This window comes from Prenolepis imparis, unplaced genomic scaffold, assembly GCF_030444845.1.
Source record: "Prenolepis imparis isolate NDT839.2.m4 unplaced genomic scaffold, iyPreImpa1.0 SCAF_12, whole genome shotgun sequence".
NCBI classification, from domain to species: Eukaryota; Metazoa; Arthropoda; class Insecta; order Hymenoptera; family Formicidae; genus Prenolepis; species Prenolepis imparis.
The window spans coordinates 8,939,186-8,960,613 of NW_028141170.1; the positions used below are offsets into that span (position 1 = coordinate 8,939,186).

General features: G+C 31.5%; 1 protein-coding gene across 2 annotated transcripts in view; it reads right to left on the reverse strand.

The window, feature by feature from the left end:
• Nucleotides 1-21,428, reverse strand: part of LOC145944071 (uncharacterized) — a 91,806-nt gene that overhangs the window by 2,136 nt on the left and 68,242 nt on the right. The gene's annotated exons all lie outside the window — the stretch shown is intronic.

Consider the following 21,428-nt stretch of genomic DNA (forward strand, 5'->3'; position numbering starts at 1 on the left):
TTAGTACAACTTTTCTTTTTCTCCAGAAAGAGTAAAAATAATCGATATTTAAAAACAACCGCGAATACGTGTTTATGGTAATGAAATTAGACAATTGGCAAGTGTTTCTCGCATCTGTCTCATTCTCCCCTTTTCTCATCTTTTTACTTTCCATTGTAATATCTGTTGAGAGTGTTCGTTTGTGGGCGAAATTAAGGAACGCACGTGCAAACAAGCGTCATGATTTCGCCATTACGATAACTATTATCATGATATTCTTCTCTCCCTATCTTTCGTTTCTCGCGTGGCGGCATACGGCCAAGAACAAATTTGTAATAATTATTGATATTATTTTTGATAGTAAATATGGAATTAGCAATATTATATTTTTACTATTTTCAATTATAATTATTTTCTTTCACGTACAAAGAATTATTTTAAGTATTATGCATTTTTATAATCATAATATCTTTTGATAAAATTTGTTACTTTCGGTTTTATCAGAACGATGATTACAACTTTCGATTATTTTTATAATAACGACTAATCTTTTAATTAATTTAATTGCGCGGAAATGTAACATTATATAAAAATTATATAAAAATTAATCCAACATTTAAATATCCGGAACAATAGAATACATTTTAAATGAAAGTTTCTTATTAATGATATCAAAATACTTTATAATTATTATTATACTTCTGATTCTGTCTTTCAATTATCTATTCAAGATTATTAATAGCAAAGAAATAGAAAAATTGTACAATTATTATGCGAGATAGAATTGATTGCGAAATTTTTGTTGCATACGATTGATTTTACGTTTAAATGCAAATAAGAGATGCAGCAATAAAATAAAAAATTACAAAACATCCGGTACTTTAGCGTAAAGGTTGAAATTCGAGGGGTTGCACATGGTTAAATTGCAGCTAGCGCGCATTCGCTGCATTTTATCCCCCAAGGGATACGATGGCAGTTTGAAACTTTAATGCTAGTCGGCCGAAGGTAGTGATGAGATACCTCAAGTCGATTCAACATCCTCTCTCACACTCTTTGCTGTGTTAATTCCGAGAACATGTTATCTTATTGATCAATTACATATATCAATATGCATATAATTCATATAACAAGGTAAAATAAATATAAAATTAATATATAATTAAAATAATGGTAATATTTAGAGAAATAAAGAATTTTTTTAAAGTAAAATAATATTTTTTTACCATTTATTTTAATAATTTAATATATAAAATTCTTTATTCTTTGATTTAACATAGAATTGAGAGTATTATACAAATAAAGACATTAAAATCTTATTATAACGTAATATTCTTAATATAGATATAACTTGTAGTATCAATTATTATTAGATTACAACTGCATATTTACATTGGAAACTAACTAAAGGAAGATTAGGATTAAATCCAACGTTAAAGATTAAGAGTCCTCTAAACAGAATACAGCAACAGGATCCGCAATCCCTCGGCTCTGTCTTTCCCTTTTTTCCCTTTCTTTCTCTTTCAACGTAGCGATACTCGTCGTCAATGAAAACTTGAAAACTCTTCGTTCTCTTTCGCGAGATCGCTGAAAGCACAGACGATGCTGATTTCCCAACGGGTGTCGCTCGTCTATAAATCTACACCCAAGGGTTGTTTAGTCGGTGCTCGCCGTCGTGTATTTTTGATTCGGCAACTACCGGAAAGAGGGAAAGAGGGAGGGAGGGAGTGACGCGAGAGGATAACTCGTCGAGCGGAAGTTCCGCGTCGCTGAACTTTAAACGCGAACTACGTTTGCGATCAAGAAATGAGAAACAACGGTCGTTTATTCTCGGTGCAGGAGTCATTTCTCGCGACGCGACTGCCAGTTTTATGGCGCGAGAACACCTCGGCAATTACGCGCCGCACTAACGGCGTTTAATATATATGTATATATATACATATACATACATATATATATATGTATATTTCAGGATTGTATCGCGGACCTCAAAATTACGTCGGCGGGTTTTTCATCTAGCTGTTGTTCATTTTTTCCTACACGGATAATAAACTGCATGAAATATATGCGGAGAAGAGAGAAAGAGAGAGAGAAAGATATATCTTATTTAGAATTTTAATTATCTCCATTTACTACTGTGCAAAAAGATATTAATAAGCTTTTTGTTTTTTTTTTGTATACGTAAAGTATACGTTATTTACATAAACGCGAGTGGAAAAAAGAAACGTCTAAAATATTAAAATTTATATTGTATATCCCGCAAATAATTTTCCATAAAATTAGTAGTTAGTTTTTAATTTTTCTTATTCGAAGAAAAAAATCAAGAATATATAAAAGTTAAAACATAATACATATAAATTTCAAAATGTTCTGAAACGATTTAAAATTTCAGATAATTACTACTATACTATACTATATAATAATACTATACTGATATCTTATATATGATAAAGAATGATTAATAAATTTATATTCTATATAGAATGAGTTCATGTAATGTGAAAGCAAAGACTTATATATGTCGCATCTGGTGTGGAAATTTTCAGGAATTTCAATCGTAAGCTCGAAGCGCGGAAGATGACGTGTTGTGAAAATATACGAGAGCTCTCGAAAGCGTAAATTCCACGGGAAATTGTGGGAAACTCTGCGGTCTCAGTGCTTAAACAAATATCCTTAGGGATCCTTTCGGCTAACCGACCTTTCGGTTTCTTCGGAGTAAGGCGTAAAGGTGACAATTCGCGAACGGCTTATGGTGCAAAGACTACGTAAATCCGTAATTTGTAAAGTCTGCTTTAAATATGAAAATTATGTAAAAAAAACTAGACTGTACGAATTATAAATCATTTATTCTATAATTCGTTCAGTGTGAAGAAAAAACTGAAAATCTGATTCGTCGATAGTTTACCTCTTTGGGTTACTTTTATTTTTTTCTCTTTATACCCTTATTTATTTCAGTCTTTTTATGTTGCTTTGCTTGCGTCTTCTCGCAATTTCTTGGTGCATATTCTTTCTTTTTCCGTTGATAGGCTCACTTCGTGCCTCTCGTCCTCGCGATTTCTCGTTTTGCTTTTCTCCAGGTTCTTGCTCTCATCATTTTTTTTTCCTATTTAACCTCAATGAGATAAACTGGAGCTCCGCAAGGTAGCTGCCAGTGAAATATCATTGGTCCCGCGTAAATACGATATTATGAAGGCGATAAAAAGTAAAATGAAGATGGTCAGGAAATTTTCTACGCTCATGATGAGCCTTTTTTCATCCAGCTTATGGTACTGTAAATACGATACCGTTGAATACGCTACACAAAAATAAAATATTTTTTAACGATATTAAGAAAAAATTGAATTAGAAATTAATAATAAAATTTATATATACGAACAAAGTGATGGGGTACTTAAACATTTTGCATAGATTATATGGCTATGGACAAAAGATAAAATTTACACGATCAAACGTCGAAAGCCACGAGCGAGACGAGTTAGAAGCGCACAATTGCAAATATTCTGGGTTTGAAATGTCAGCATGAACTGTAAAGTGAAGCTTAAATAGACTCTATTGATTTTAGGCGTTCATCGGTAAATTCCGGCCACGTGTAGCGGTAACAGTAAATTCAATCCAACTCTATTTGCCGGCCGACTGTTTCATTAGATAACGATTACCGCGTCGGCAAACGCGCGTTTGTAGGTAAAGCAAACGATACTCGAGCGTTATATCCGGGTTTCCTCCCCCTCCCATCGTTTATGTACGTGCAATTATTATGCAGGCCGTGCGTGCGGTGTGCGTGGCACATTACGCATCACATGTGCGTATCTCACACAATTAATTTATGTAGATACCCGAGCGCGTCGTACTCGCACATCATACTGTTGCATCAATGTTGCCGCGAAATATCACGTTGCACGAATCCCCTTTTCCACTCCTTCCCCTTCCCTTCTTTGTTTCCCTTTCTCATATATGAATGAGCTCGTTAATAATTTAATTAATTAATGTATACCCTCGTGCATTTGTGAGTGCAGATGTTAAACGCAGCTTTGCAAAGTTTGCAAAGTTTGTCCTAGAATTATTTTTGTGCTTCAACACATGGTACTATAAAAAAGAAAATTTATATAAATAAGACGCTCGTGAAAAAAATTTAATGCAGCAAAAGTACGCGGATTAGTGCGAACAATGAGTGAAAAAGGAGAGAGAAGAAAAGAATTATATATATATTGTGAGGCGGGAATAAATTAACGTATTAAATGCATATATTAAAGAATATACACTTTTGAGAAATGTATGCCATTAATCTTGATATACGTGAAGGGTTGGGGAAATTTTTAAATTAAGATTTTTAAGAGTTGTTCATAATTAAAGTGCTTTTTTTCTACGAACGTTTTTTCTCGTAGAAAGATAAGGTTCTCTTTCACTGTATATTTTTATCTTAATTATTATTGTGAGAATAATGCCGCAATTTTAACAAAATGTATTGGCGAATCCTGACATTAATCATATCGCGATTAATTGCAAATTTGAGGAATGATAAACGCACATATATGTATTATATATGTACGCGTATTGTCGATACCACAAAGGATAATTGATATGAGTATCTCGTATTACGTAACAGCACGTATGTATAATTGCGCCACGTCGTCACTGCGAAAAGTGTAATTTGATGACAATGAAATGCTAATTATACCGGTAAACCAGTTTAGCGTTATGTCCGCGTAATAAGTGTATGTATTACACTTGAATTACCGTCATATCTCTCTCTGTTGATGAGCAATGAAATGATACGGAAGGGAGGGAAATACGAAAATTAGAGTTTGCATAATGCACATTGTACTCGAATAACGTTTTGAATATGAATGATATAAAAGGAAACGAAAAATAAAACCGTATGCCATTCTCACATCATTTTTCGAATATAGATCTGTAATTATTATTTTCGCAATGTTAATTTTTCAATATACATATATACATATATAAAACTTATTTATTCAAAAAATATAGTTTATATAGAATTGATTATTTGAATATTTACGTAAGGTATTCCAGAAACAATATCTTTTTTAACAATTAAAAAATTTGAATAATGGAAATGAAAAAATAAAAATATATATAGAGATAAAAATATATAATTTTTCCTAAAATACATATTTTGAAAGATTTTTTAAATGGTTTTTTTTTACACATATATGTGCACTTTTGTGCGTAAATAATGATTTCAATAAATATAATTCTTAATATTTTCAAATTATTAATATTATTTTATTCGATTATATTAAATCTAGGCATTTTGCATTTTTTGTTTTTGTCAAAAACGATTGAAAAAATCAGCTTGGTTAAATCAAATAAAGAAAGTCAAATGTTTCAGGGAGGGAAATATAAAAATGGTCCATCGCCATGGTGGTCGATCGGTCGATATCTACAGCACCGAATCCTTCCATTCCCTTCCGGCGATTCTTCTCTCTGAATCTCCCTATTCCTCGCGATTGTACCGTACATTCGAGTGTGCTTTTACCGCGCTATCCATTATGCTGATTCCCTTATGGCGGATATCTCGATATTATCTTTCTTCCTCTCTCTCTTTGAGTTACTTCTGCCAACGACAAAATACAAGATATAAAATATTTATGCAAATAAGATAAAATGATGGAATGCATATTTTATTTTTTTTTCTATTTAAAAAGTTATATATATATGTATAATGTATTTTATAATTTATAATAACATTGTAGTTACGTTTTATTTTCATTAAAATTTTCATTAAAATTTTTAGTTAAGATATATACGGATTTGCGTATTTTAAATTTATTACTATAAATTATGACATTAATTCATCTATTTTTTTATGAATTCGATTTGCTCTTTTACTTCGAATACGGATTGTATTAAGATGGCATTACATATGATGAGAAAACAAACGTGAGAAAAAATTGAGAAAAGCTGTTCGTGACTGAGATTTATACGCGAATGCCGAAAAGCCGACGCAGTTATAAGGAGAAATTAATCGCTTGGAAAAAAAAGGAAAATCCGCGAACAAAAGTTTTTTGGTTCTAAGGGTAAACATTTGCTCGATATAATTGAAATTATGTTCGTCGGAAAAATAATACTCTGCTAGGGAAATAATTATTCTGTTATATCTCATAACGTAGTTAAGAAAATAACCGATTATATTTCTCGAGAGAACTTCGCTTATTTTTCTATCGTTCACGGAAGTGAGCAGGTAGATACTTTTTAGCGGTAATACTTTTTGTCAATAATGCACGTTTTAATTACCTTTCCAATGAAATTGATAACAGTTTCTTGAGTGTTAATTTTTTCTCGTTACCAATTTCTCAATTTAAAAAAATTTTTAATTAAATTAAATTTTTAAGAAATTTTATATATAATATATATATTTATTTTCTTTTTTAATGTAAAAAATAATTTTAAGCTTGATATCAAGTTTATTATTTTTAAAAAATAATATAAATATATTTGTACTTAATAATAAGTAATAAGATAATGCGTAAAAAGAACTACATATATTTTTATCATTAAATATTTTTCTTATATTTAATCATTATTATTATTGCATTTTAATAATATATTTTAATATATTTTAATATTATACAAAAAAGTTATTTTGATAGATAATGCAATTTTTTTCTTAACTTGATAAATACATGCTTCTTGTATATGTACTGAAAATTTCGGTATTTTTAAGATTAAAGCACATAACAGTTCAGAACGTAAAGCTTGAAGGTAATTAATCAACCTGCTAAATGAATCGACCTAAAATACATAGCACATTACCCATATCCTCAACATGGTTAAGGCGTAACTGATACCAATTAAATCGTGAATAGATGTGCCCGTTACTGGTACCGTATGTATATCTTACATCCTCGGTAGGATCGGTTACGTTGTATTTCGTGCTTGTAACGTGAGAATATACGGTGACTCTCTAAGCATCTTCACACAAGTGCAATAACAGTAAGCTTGTATGGATATCTCAAAGTATTACGTCAGTATTTTGCCATGAAGATATTACAAAATATCTGATATACGATCAATAATATTAAATTTAAATAAAATTATATTTTTCAACATTTTCATTTGGAAAAAATTTTATTTATAAAATATAATATCTATAATTAAGATCGATAAAACGTGGCTTGTTAATTTTGCGACTCTGTATATTATATTAAGTATGAAAATTCTTATAGTTTTATTGAATTAAATTTTCTGAAGATGAAGCTTTTTTAGGTAAACACTTATATTTAGTCATTCGTGAACCGTGAATTATGACGAAGCATACGTTTTTATCACGAGATATTATTTTCGTCTCTATCCAGCATCTTTGCAACGCAAACTATAAATGCACGCACACAAGCGACTTCGCAGATGCCTCCTGACAGTTTTTGCCGTCAGCAAAGTGACGCTCTCGTGTCCGTTGTTTTGTCCGGATAACTTCGGCTTCCGTTTCTTATCGACCAGATGTTTGCCCGCGCAGCAACATCTTTATCGAGATAATTGTTTCGGGAAATAGCTCCGTGTGCCAAGCTTTCTATGTGTTATTATTAATTTCTTATATAATATAAAAAAATGAAGAAAAATATGTCATAGAAATATTCTATCAGTGAATTATGTTAGAAAATAAAAATATCTTGCGCTGTTTTAAATACTGAAATAGTTTTTTCAATTCAATGATATAAAATTCTTTTGATAATAATTTATGAGTTATTTCGAAATTTTTATACTATCTTAAAGTCGTGATTTTTAGTCAATTGATAATATTAATAATTCTCAATTATAAGCAATTAAAATTATAAGATTTTTGAAATAACTAGAGCTATATTCTATTTTTTATTTAATTTTAAGGGGATTTAGTTAGCAAGTATTTGACGTCGACGATTAAAAAATTACGAAAAAGACGGTTTTCTCAAGCGAATTCTACTAGGAAATTTACTTTAGATAAGTAAGAGGGTTCTCAAGTTGAAAGAGATAGCTACAGAACATGCAACCCGCATATATATTAATCACAAACATCTATTCTACGTTTCTAGAAACTTGGCGCTATCCTTGTTTCTAGATGCGATGTTGTATACGCAAATGCATAGTCATTTCTACGTGCACTCGGAGTCTACAACTCACTGCGATCCGTATTTACGCGGAAGGGAAATGAAGGATTTGATGAAAAGAAAAAGCAAACAGCGCGTACATTTTCTTTTCGGTAATGCTGTTCTTTCATACACACATGTTTTGCAAGGAAATATTGAAAGCATATCGTCACTTTCATACTGCAATTAGATAACTTGAATTTTTGAAACTTGAAGTTATATTTACGAAACACTATCTGTGGAAAATTTTGTTAATGCTATAAACAGATAATTCACATGTCAAACCATTCTATATTACAAATGAAATAAAGCTTTAAATAATTATTTAGTTTATTATCTTATATATTATCTTTATATATATGTAGCCCCATATACACGCACACACACACATACACTTTTAATTAATACAATATATTTTTATCATGAATATTAGTTTTATAGATTATATTGAATAGATGATAATATAATAAAAACTATATATATATACTTTATAAATAATATATAAATAAGTTATATAAAATATTCTATTTCTATTTCTATAAAATTTTTCTTATTTTGTTAGTAGTACAAATATTTTTCTCGAGAGAAATTTTCATAAATAACATATATGTTATTTAATTATAATAATTAAGGGGTAATCGACCTAAATCGTTTTCCTTAAAATAAATTGATTCTTCTCTTTTCGTATCGCATCTTCAACTTTTTGACATTCGCAATGTTCTCATTGATTTTTACGATAATATTATTTTCAGTTTGCATGTTGATTCTTATTACTGGTTTTTTGAACGTCATATCTCATTGTCAGTAAAATGTCAAGCTGCTTATGTTCATCTCCGAATGTTCTATTCTCTATGTCATGTTCTATATTTATTTCAAAAATTTCTTGTCACAATTTCTCATTCTGTTCTTATTTGATTATGTTGATGTGGTTTATTTCGAAGCTTTTTTTTCTATTTTATCCGTGAAATATTTGAACTTCCTCTTTCTCATCTTTTTCCTCTTTTAGAACTGCGACGCTTTTTTTACATTGCTCATAATTTTATGTAACTTTATAATCTTTATGATTTAAATGACTTCTCTCTTATGTCATTTCTACTTATTTATTATTTCTACTTTTTTGTTATATCGATCTCACTATTATTGTTTTAATACTTTTGTTAATTACTTTGCATTAATTAATATCTTATATATAATTTATATTTTCTTTTAATTTACTTTTACTTATTTTTTCAAGTATATATAGATCGGGCGTGCGCAAACACACACACACACACACACATTATATCTGATAGCTATCACTTTGTTGCAACCAGCGTTTTACGTCGCGTATATCAGCTTACAATTTAATATATCATATTGCACAATAAAGATTATTATGTTATTATTATATTGCACAATAAAGATTATTATGTTATTATTATATTATTTATCCGAGGCAATGTCTTTTTGAATTTAATTCATAACGCTCTGAACATTATGCAATACGCGGATCTAAAGAACCCCATTAAGCTCGATTAAAACGCAATGTGGATGCGAACTACGAGGAAGAAATTACGGGTCTGTCGTTAATCAGTATTAGCAAGCACCTCGGGGTGCTACTCTTCTTTGAACTTTCTTGGATGGTAGGAGGGGACGGTCGCTCAATTATTCGTGAGGAGACGTGCATAGAAAATATGCAAGAACCCTCCGTCGATCCGGATAATCGAAAAATGAAACTTGTTCTGGTCTGAGCCACCGGGGAATCTACTCCATTTTCACCGGCAATTATTTATGGAAAGCAGAGGGGCAGGATTTAAACATCCCTAGTGTGTACCTCGACCATTATCATTTCAACTGGAATCTGAGAAGGTCGGCTCAGGTCAAATAGTCATCTTCGATAGGTAATTTATAAAGGGAAAACAAACACAGAAAGAGAGAACGAGAGATAGTGGAGAGGGTTGGGAAATCTGGAGATATCTTAGTTCGAAGGAAGAAGAGATTGAAAAAATCGAAGGATATAACTACGCGAAAGAATTCGCTGTGCGAAATTGCCGTTACATCACGAAATTATCTTTGTCTAATTATCCCTTTTCTACTTACTTGAAATGTAAAAATTATGTGGTTATAAATCAAATTTCGATGTCTGATGCATTTAAAGAAAGATTATTATTAGTATCTATAGAGAGATTTAAAAATCGAAAAACAATTGGAAGATGATAAAATTATAAATTCTTTATTAATTTTAATTTTTAACTTTGCGCATATGAAAAACGATGGATAAATGTAATTATTTCTACTTGTGATAAAAAAAAACAATTCTATATAGAGAGGATTATCTAAAAAAATCTTTAATTTATTGCCAACGCGATTAACAATATACATTAGCTTATTGTTAGAACAATTACCTTCACGAAATTAAATTCTTGAAACAAGAAATTATTATTTTATTTGAAAACTGATAAAAGAAAACCAAAACGATATGCACCAGTATATCATATGATACATACTAATTCCCATACATGTCTTTTTCATTTTTCTTTTATTAGTAATTAAAATAAATAAATAAATTAATAATAATAAATTTATATGAGTTTTTTATCATCTTCCACTTATTTTTCGATTTCTAAATCTATAGATACCGATAATATTCTTTCTATAAAGTCTGACATCGAATTTAATTCATCATTCATAATCGCGAATCGGAGCTTCTTTTCGCTTCTTTCATTAAACTAGTAGGACTTGGAACAGAAAGAGGTGTAGGATAAAAATACGGCGATGCGGCGATGATTTTTCAAGAGAATTGCGTTGGTAACAAAAAAGGCAGAGGACAAAGGAGTGTAGAGTATACTCAACTGAGATTCGATTTCTTGGTTTAAGGGAGAAGGAAAGGGGAGAAACGCGGACACAGAAACTCACACAAGCCGAAATACACAAGTGTCTCAAAATCTTTCATTGCCGAGGGCGATGATGCAGAATTAAACTTGCTATTCGATGTATTTTATCGGTATAATTGTAGACATCTCGTCAATTTTCTCGAAAAATATTACTTCAAACGATCGCTTCTTAAACATCACTTCCGGCAGAAAACTATGATAGGAGTAAAGTATTTTGCATTTAAAAAAACCAAGTTTCTTAATAGTTTCGATGGATTTAGGGTGGAAGTTTTATTTAATTTTGAATTGTGCATATATATAAATAAATATACTAAATTTGGATGAATTTTTGCTTCGTGCGTAGCGTCAATATTTTATTTTATTTATTATTATGTTATTCTATTATTTTATATAAATTAAAGATTATTTTATATTTATTCAAATATACGGTATTATAAAGAACGACTCTGTAAAAAAACGTATTTAGATTTCTGATTCTAGATCACAGTTAGCAAATTTATTTTTTATTTGCATATGTATCACGCAGAAATAAGTAATAGAAAAATTCCCTCTGTTTTGTTATTAAATGCGATCGATATTTCAAAAGCGATGCCATGAAGTTGAAGTCGAAGCGAGGTTAGAGAAGGGAAAAGGTATGGACTTTTCAAAGCGCGCAGAATGATTTTAATTGACGCGAGGAAAAAAAAGGATTTATCCGAACGCATCGGTTTCCGCAGACAAGCACCAGCCGCGAAATTTAATTGGAATCCAAAGAAGAGAAGTCGATCCGAAAATTTGTCAGTTCCGAATTCACGGATAGAGAGTCAGTAATTTAATATTTTTTGCCGTAGCTTTCGACGGAAAAGAAAATGAAATAAAGCCAACTAAGCTTGTCGTTTCCTGTGCTAATTAATGATTGTTTAAAAAAAACAATTCTATTGAAAAATTACTTAGATTTCAATTAAATCTGGAATAGTTGAGTCTTTCGCAGCACTTTTAGAGATATTACTCTTCTTTAAAATTATTTCGACGTATTAATTTAGCAGCATTTTGTACACGTCATAACATTTGATAAGATATGAGCGGGTCGATACATCACCCGCCCATACATAGCGGCTTATCGATCAGCCCGATATGGAGATAAGCCCTGTTGTTCTAATCGCCGAAAACCCTCGTCGCTACAACGCGTCCGAGGGCCATCGGAGCAATTGAATTAATTTTGGTAACAAGAAGCCGCCGAGAGAGCTGCTAATGATAATTGCTCTGCCTCTCACTTCCATCTCCGCCGCGTTGCGACGACGAGCGAGCATTCAAATTAAATTTCAACGTTTGTGTCGTGATCCATAGAATAAAGCTACGGTCAGTTCGAATACGGACTTCTTTGAGCCTTGAACAGATCTTGCCGGAATTATTTTTATTGTCTTCTTTGATCTACGCTGACTTTTTTTTAATGAAAATGTCACACAATGACGTATCTCTCTCTTTACATCTCTTAAAATTAAATATCTTAAGAATAAAGATTTAAAACGAGAAAGGGAAATTTTGTTCAAATATAAATGCATAATATATTAATAGAAAATTCGATATATCAAACATAAAATATTCAGCAAAACAAAATTCTATTAGAACTGAACGTTAATTGGAAGTTAAAGTTTAGTTATTTATATATAGACTTGAATTAAGAAAAAATGATACTGCAGTAGTAATAAGAATTTCATCAAACTAGTTAGAATTTTATCAAACGGTTCATATAGGTAAAATGGAATTAATTTAAATCGTGACAAAATCTTCAAACAATAAATCGTGTCTTGTCTTCTCTTTTCCTGCACAATCTCTTTTCAACAGCGAGTAGAATGTTCGATCCGAGAATTCCAATTAAAATAATGAACTTCGAACGAAGTTGAAGATTAGCTGTACCATTGTCAAAGATTCCGAGAACAGTTTTCGTTCCCGTTTTAGAGGCGATTAGCGAGTCGAGAAGATTTTTCGATCGAAGGGCTATTGTACAAAAAGTGGCGTTTATAATTGAAGAATAATTAACATCTTTATATTTAGCTAGTTCTTTCTTTCTTAAAATTTTCCTGATTAAATTTCAATCGTACATTGAAATTATTAAATATAAAAAAGAAGATAAAATGTTTGAAAGCTATTCGCAATTAAAGTCTCTTGATAAACATCTTATTATATGATAAATAATTGCAATATTACTTGCACAACAGAAATTATATTATTAAGATCAAGTTTTAAGATTTAAAGAATATTTCTTGTTTTATTTTGAATTCTTAACATTATAATTAAAATCATTGTGATATGGCTACAATTATAATTAGAGCATAGCTCATTAATGTAAAAATTACATCGGACTATTACTTGCTTTGTATGAAAGTAACTTGATTATTATCTGAATTTTTCACTTGGTGTATTTTAACAATATACTTGTCTACTGAATGATGTTTAAATCGGGAAAATGGATTTAGCGCAATCTTCCTCGACGTTAATCGCCGCTAAGATTGCAATCTTAATCCTTAGTACATGCTTACGATATTGCTGAATATTGCCGGATTACCCGATTCCCCAAAGTGCAAAGACTCATTCCAATCGTACGGCGATTATCGCGATATTCGTTTAAACGAGAACCAAGTTTCGAAAGTGTCGACGATTTTCGCGAGTTTGGATTCTTAAGTGGGGAAACGTGCAAGTTGACTGTAGCAATATTTTCGCTCTTAACTTGCCGTACCTTTGCCACTTGCATTTCTACCTCTACTATACGTATAATTACAATTAAGTATAATTATATTTTACTCTCTACGGTATGCACTGACCATTCCCGGAAGTTAAGGAAATTATGCGTATCCTTTCACAGAATCATCGCGTTGTATATATCGTTGTATATCGCAATCTTATCGAAAACGGATGTTCCGGTTGTCTCTGTAAGTCCGTTTTTGAAAAATTGCGCCGGCTGTTACCGGAGAATTATTTCTCCGATGACGACGGGCGGAGAAAGAGATAAAGAAACGAGTAAAAAAGAAATTCAGGCACAGAAGAGAACGATTTGAAGTGTCCTTGGCAAAATTCCAACGCGAAAATTACGAGGTCAGCTTCATTCCCCTGATTATACGGAGACCTTCTTGCTTACTTCCGCCTTGCGGCGTATAAAAATTAAGGACGCTTCAAGGACAACCGCGAAACGTTCCCTGTGGGATACTTCGAGAGAGACCGAGGGTGGTTCGGGACATGAAAGGCTAAGGAAAGAAAGGAAGCATATAACAAAACGCCACTGGAATATCGTGCGCTGATACATATTGCATGGAGCAATCCCTTTTTGCCTTTGACCCCTTCAAATTCTTACTCATTGATAAAGCTGGTCTTTTATATCGCGCAGCAACTTCCTTCTTCAGCCATTTCGTCAATTCTTATAGCCATTCGCTAAACGCGCTTCCGGAAGAATATTCGTATAAAGTGCAACATTCATGCAACTCGGATTTGTTTAGCTGTAAAAAAATTTACATTGAGAGATAAAGTTAAATTTATCTGGGATTTTTTGCAAAATATAATTTTAACAATGAATTCGAATAAATTTGTGAAACGACACTTGAAATGTTGTTTTAATTATAATTTTTAAAGTTTGCTAATTTTTAATAAAATATTTTTGAGAAAAATTTAAAAAAAATGTTGAGTTTCCTATTTTATTATCAAACATTTTCAATGTTAAGCTTTTCAAGTATGTTGAATGTTTATAAAGTTATATTTTGTGCAAATTATCTTTATGTAGTGTGTAGATTCTGAGATAATTCTTGAATAAAATATATATGATCAAGGAAATATCGCATCAAGGAAGGCTTATGATGATCAGACGAGGTGTCCAATTTTCATGTAAATTTATATATGCATTTATATATGCATAGTGTTTTGCATATGATGGAAGATTGCAAGGTTTACTTTTTTCGGAAGTTTACATTCTTCAACCATGTACAGAGCTTTATCTACACGCAAATTTTCATGAAAATTCAACGCCTCGCAATAAGACTTTTCTTTCTTTCGAGGATCATTTTGTATATAAACTGCAGGTAGAATCATACAAAATTTGACTTGAATCGCCATTTTTCTCGCGCGATATAATCTGATATAATGTAATACTTTTCGGAGGCAACAAGATTCTCGATATAGATGGATCTTAAAGCGATGTAAGGACGAGATAGTTCCATTGTTCTTCGAGTGTTTTTCTTTCATCGAAAATTCAGCGACATTCGGAGAGAAAAAAAAAATAGATAGGACAGTACGATGAGATATTTGCGATATATACAACAGATATTTCTGTCGCGCTAGAGTGAATTGCTTCTACTACACCCAACCTCCGGATTCCCGGCGTCTATACCCGCTGTGCGACTCCAGAGGTCCGTTATAGCCCGCTCTCAAACTACCGCCAAAGAAATACTGAGACAAACTGGTACGACCCACGGACCTGGCGATAAATGAGACTTTCCCATTGCTTTCTGACCCGAGCGTCGCCTCCTCTGAATTGAGTCTCCCGACACGGTAGAATGAACAAGATGAACCTGTCAGGAACGTATCCTATCCAAATATTAGGCTCATAGAGAGATTTGGGGGGGAAGGGAGAAAAAATTAAAAAAATATAAAAATTTAGAAATAATATATTAAAAGATATAAGTTAAAAGTATTAAATAGAATTTTAAATTACCGTAAAAATATTTAATTTTATGAATGATAATTGTATATAAAAATTATAATGATGACAAAATTAAGAATACTAATCGATTATCGAGATTGTTAAAAAATAAATTAAGATTTTTAATATATTATCAGATGTAAAAAGAATTAAATAATTATATAATCTTTTTTAACAGGAGAAGTGATAAGAGTTTTGAAAGTTAGCGCGATATCTTTATCAAGCTAATACGGAAATAGAGAGTAAAATTCCAAAAAAAGCTCTCGTTTCCTTTATAAAAGTGTCAGTTTTTGCCTAGAAAGTTACGCGACTGGCATATCGAAATCGATATCTAACCTTATGTTTGTTTCTTTTTTCTGGTCTTTTTCCTTTATTTTTTTACGACGAATAGATACACGATACCACTTGACTGTTGCTTCTACTTTGCAAGGAAGAGCACGGTTGTCTTCCATTCCCTTTTCCCCTTTTCTTCGATTCTTGTATCATCTACCTTCGACTTTCTAACTCTTCTTCATAGCGGCTGCGAGCGATTCTCCTGAATTATGTATGTATTGGCGACGATAAAAGTTTGACTGTTTCTCGTTGTTAGCCAGGATTTCGGAAATGCTGACCTAGGATCGGTGAATGGCGAGGATCTAAGAATGTATCGAGGATCGAATGAATGCGCATTCGCTCTAACGCTGAAGAATCGGCGGTAATCTTCCGCTCTCCGCTACAACTTACTTGCGTTCGCCAAATTTATTCCACTGCACTCGATGATGAAACCGATATTTGAGTCATTAATTCACTGTGGCGTCTACATTATCTTGAAATAAAACGGTTTTATTTATAATGAGAAGCATTATAATTTTTCAAACAATTGACGATTTATTAAAACATCTTCGTAATATTTTCGCAAACTTAATGTTGAAATTATTACATTGACGAAACATGAAAAGAAGGATCGAAATAGTATATGAAAGTTGTATTGCGAAAGTTATATTAAATTTAATCCCTTTTAGTCGACAGAGATTATCTTTGATTACTTATGAATTAACCCTACTAAATTAAAATTAATTGAAATGCTAATCTCTCTTTGAATTCTCGAAATTAATTATTTGATATTAGCTTATCTTTTAAAATTTATTTTACTTGTATTAATATGTTAACAAAAACATATATTTAAAAATATTTATATTTGCGATTGATTTAAATATATTTACAATCATAATTGGAAATTCTTGTGACTGATTTTATTTTATTTTTTTTATAAAAAGTCGGAAGCTTTCTAAATGTGCCACTGATTATAATCGTATCTCTATTGCTCTCAACGTTTATTTTCGAAAATGAATATTGGTCGCGCTCTCCGGACACACAGAAGAACGAATGACTCGTTTCTTTGACGAAAGAAAAAAGTAAGGGAAAATATCGACGAAGAAAGGATGAACAGAGAGCAAAGCGGTGAAAAGCGGAGCGGAAGAATTGCGCCCACGGGTACATAATGACAGCGCGCGGTAGAACAAAGCCGGAGAAGGATCGTTCGACGAAGCCAAAAAGAAAGGATAAGGCTCTCGTCGCCGGGAGCCGCGGACGGATTCTGAAAATTATTCATCACCGCCCAGCATCTGCTGTAACTTTTAACTATGGCGGTCGATACCGGGCCGGCGATGTCTCCGCGCGATTCACCTGCACGTTATTTCAACGTGATGGAAGTTCCGTCCACGTTTTCACCGGAATAAGAATTAGGGAACGTCGCCAAAATTGAAAACGATTTGAAGTGAGATGGGAAATAGATTTTTAATGCAATATTAAAATTTTATTCGAGAAAGATATTTGCGTTCTAAGAATTTTAGATTAGAGTTTGATATAAATTACTGAAATAAACTGATAATTACAAAATGTTTGTAATAATTTAGGAAGACTGGCGAGAAGAGGGCGAATTAAGAATACATATATTTCAAACCTTCGAAGAAAATTAGACTACAATTGCACATATATATGAAAAATTTATAAAAATATAATATCTAAATAATTGAGTTTTAAAGTATTCGTACATGTACATTTATTTTTTAGACAGTAAAGTTGTTGAATTATTCTTGAAGAAATTAATGCTAGATTACTCCGCTAGAATTCGTTTGATTTCAATAAATTAAAAAGACAACCGTCACTCAATCTTCACATTTGTGCTCGATTTATCGATCGATTAATTGATGCTGTCCGGATATTCATAAGCGGAAGCTGCGATTTGTCAAGACCGTTCGATCGGAATGACATTCGGCTATTAGGCGTTGCACGCATCGTCGCGACGCGACTGATTTCGCATCCATAATTACGCAAGTCAATTTGAGGCCACTGTCGATTATAATTTACGCGCCCCTTCGCTTGATTGACGACTCCGTCCCTCGATCGAAAAGTAGTCCTATATAATCGATATCAGCCTTTCCTATCTAGACTGCTTTTATTAATTGTCGGACGATAGACAGATCATAAATTTTTAAAACTTTAATTTAATAAATAATTGGGGGTAATAGCATATAAATAATTTTATTTAGTTTATTTATTATTTTATAATCTAACATATTTTATTAATATTTAATTCTAATCTACTGGCTATTAATTTATATGAAAATTTACAGAAAATTTGTAAAATCTTATTACAGAGAACAATATTCATGTGATATATATTTATTTTATATATTTTTTTCATAAAGAAAAAAAAGATGTAATTCTGTCATTTTCTAAGTATCAGATAAAGAAGACAATTTATATTACTTACATTATGATATTTTAATGATTTATATAATACATAATAAATTTTTTATAAAAATTTTATGTCTCTTTTAAACGTATGAGATATTAAAGGTAGTTATATTTTAAAAATAAATTAAAAGCTTTATGAACTTCTGCAAAAAATACACCGGTGACATTTTAACGAATATTTCAATGTGTGTGTACTTTATTATAAATTTACTGAGTCACAGAAAATATTTCGAAGCATTATTATGTCGATAATCTCATTTGATTAACTCACACGTATTTCGGATTGAACTTTTGACCCGATTTCTAGGCTTCTTCTTGGTGGCGATTTGTACCTTATGAATATTTAATATCGCGCCCATCATCCGCATCTGACAATGTACCGAAAAAGCGGTTGCTTACGTTTCTGGGGGAAAAGGGTGAAATAGAGGGGAAGGGGGGAGGGGAAAGAGCAAAAGCGCGAAACACTGGCGCGATTTCTCTTGCTGCTCTCTTCGGTTTTACACCGCAACGTATTGTTATGTAAAGAGTTTGTGATACTTCGAAACTCCACTACAACAAATCTTCGAGAAGACTGGACATTTCCAGGAAGTTAAAATATGCGAATATACTATCGAAAGAAATTATTTCGAACCTCTACGCTATTATTTAGTATTGTTGTGTGTCTATTAAGATAATTATAGAATTTTCATAAATAAATGAGGATGAGCATTATAAGATTCAATGTAGTAACGATGAGTGAATAATAGTTAAGGCTAAAAAACGGGTTAACGAAAAATTAAACTTGCTAAAATAATTAATGAGATCTAATAACTTTTTAACTAGGATTATTTGATTAATTTATATTATTGATTTTTAAATTGCAACTTAATTAATTTTTTTGAAATATTTAATTCTGAAAATTAAAAGATATTTGAGAGGAAAGATTAAATAATTTATGATAACATACAGAACTTTTTATATTACATTTACTTTGTACAGAATTAAAAATACTGAGAGACGTTATTATGCATTTATATTTCAAATAAGCATTTGAAAATATCGATAAAATAAAGATGACGAATTTTACTGAATGCTGTTCGCGATAGTCGCAAATTTAAATCGTGTTAATTCACGTTAAGAAAGAATTATCTCAATATTCGGATCGAGAAGATCCCGCAAAGAAATGGAGAACCTGGTTCTTTCTCTCCATCAAGTATTCTTTGATAAAGGATACCATGGTTCGTTCTCTGAATACAGGTTTTCTTCTTTCCACTCTTCTCTATCGATGGCAGTATCTCAAATTAAATATCCCGAAGATTTAATCTAAAGGAGCATCGAAGATCTCGAAGATCTTCCAAGTTGGAGAAATATTTTTTTCTCTCTCAGACTTAATTCGGTATCTCGCTTTTTTTTTCTACCAAGGGGGTAGATCTCAATAATAAATTCCTCAGTCTCAGGGTTAAAGGGTGAGGGTTATAGGTCGGGCTGAGTCCTCGATATCGCGGATAGATAGATAACGTTAATCCCAGGGGGTTATAATTTGGCTCCATTATCTGTGGTACGCGTACAGCATAAGTAACCGGTGGGCGGCGTGCGATCGGAAAAAGAAAAAGGGATAAGATGGCGTTTCTCCCCATCAGGATGAACTTCGTCGCCTCAAGGATTCCAACCGCGTTCCCTAGCGGCTACGTCTGTCCTCGCTCGCCATCGAGGCAATCGATATCCTTTCGTCGATACCCGACACATTTAAATTCCTCGGGCGAGACGATGCGAGAAAAAAAGGTGTCCTGTTGAGATAGATCTTGTTTTTAACAAGCCGATATTAACACGTTGCCAAGGGGGGCATCTAAGGTTGCTTAGTTTTAGTATAAATTTTACAAAGTTTTGATTTGTAGAAAAAATATATAATGAAACGTTATTTCTTTTGGAACACGTCTTTTTTTACATATCTTAAGAGAGTGAATTTCTTGGGTACAAATTACAACTCTGAGAAATTTATAATTGGAAAAGTTGCACGAATATTAAAAGAATATCCTGAAAAATATTGTTAGATGGATCATTTTATGTATTATTATAATATCGTATATATATGATATAAATTGATATGAATAATTTCCATATGTAATATTCTATATACAAATACGGATAATTAAATTATGGAAAATATATAACTAAACTGAAATTAACATAATTATTGTTTGTACGATCAAGAGAATTGAATATGAATAGAATTATTATTAATTATATGTTATAATACAATGCCAGATATCACAGTTTATTTGCTCAAAATTATGCGGAATTGTCCAATTTGTCTTTTTGACTTTTGAATTATTCTCATTCTGTTTATATTTTCCGAACTTTTCTTTCAAATTTTTATATTGTTTATGAATTAATTAAAAGACAGTCGAACGTATTGGAAAGTTCCATAAAAATTACATTGTGAAGCTTTGATACTAACCAACCTCGAACGTTCGCGGTTTGTGTTCGTACCGGCTGATGTTATTTGAATCTCGAAGTTGTTTAATAAAAAAGTTCAAGCGATACATCGCCGTTTGCATCGTTTTCTCATAAATTCAGCCTTGCAGTTCGTGCAAATTAAAATGGCATTACACCGAAGGAGTAGCATCGCAATTCCACGAAACGAAGCAGAACTAATGTCAATAAAAAGTCACGCAACAACCATCGAGATATAGCTCAACGATCATTAATTGGGATGTTTCACGTTTTTCATATTTTAATTTGATTTATTAATTAAATGTAATGCAGCTAGTTAGTGTAACGTATATTTTTGCTATTATTTTTTTTTGCTATAGATTATTTGATATAAAAATTTGAGACTTACTCATTTCTTTATAAAAAGAAAATTATTTATGTGACAGAGTTTTAACTTTTATTTGAAATTAGTTTCTATTACGTTATTTTAAAATATAATTTTTTACTATACCGTACTTAATTTTAAATTGCTTAATTCCAATATAAATGTTCAAGTTCTCTTTCGAGAAAGAACGTTATTTTTATTCTATTATAAGCAATGAAAGATAATTGCTAAATATACGTCATGCGTTAGGTTATTCTCGAATAATTCGCAAGAAATTTCATTTGCATTTTCCC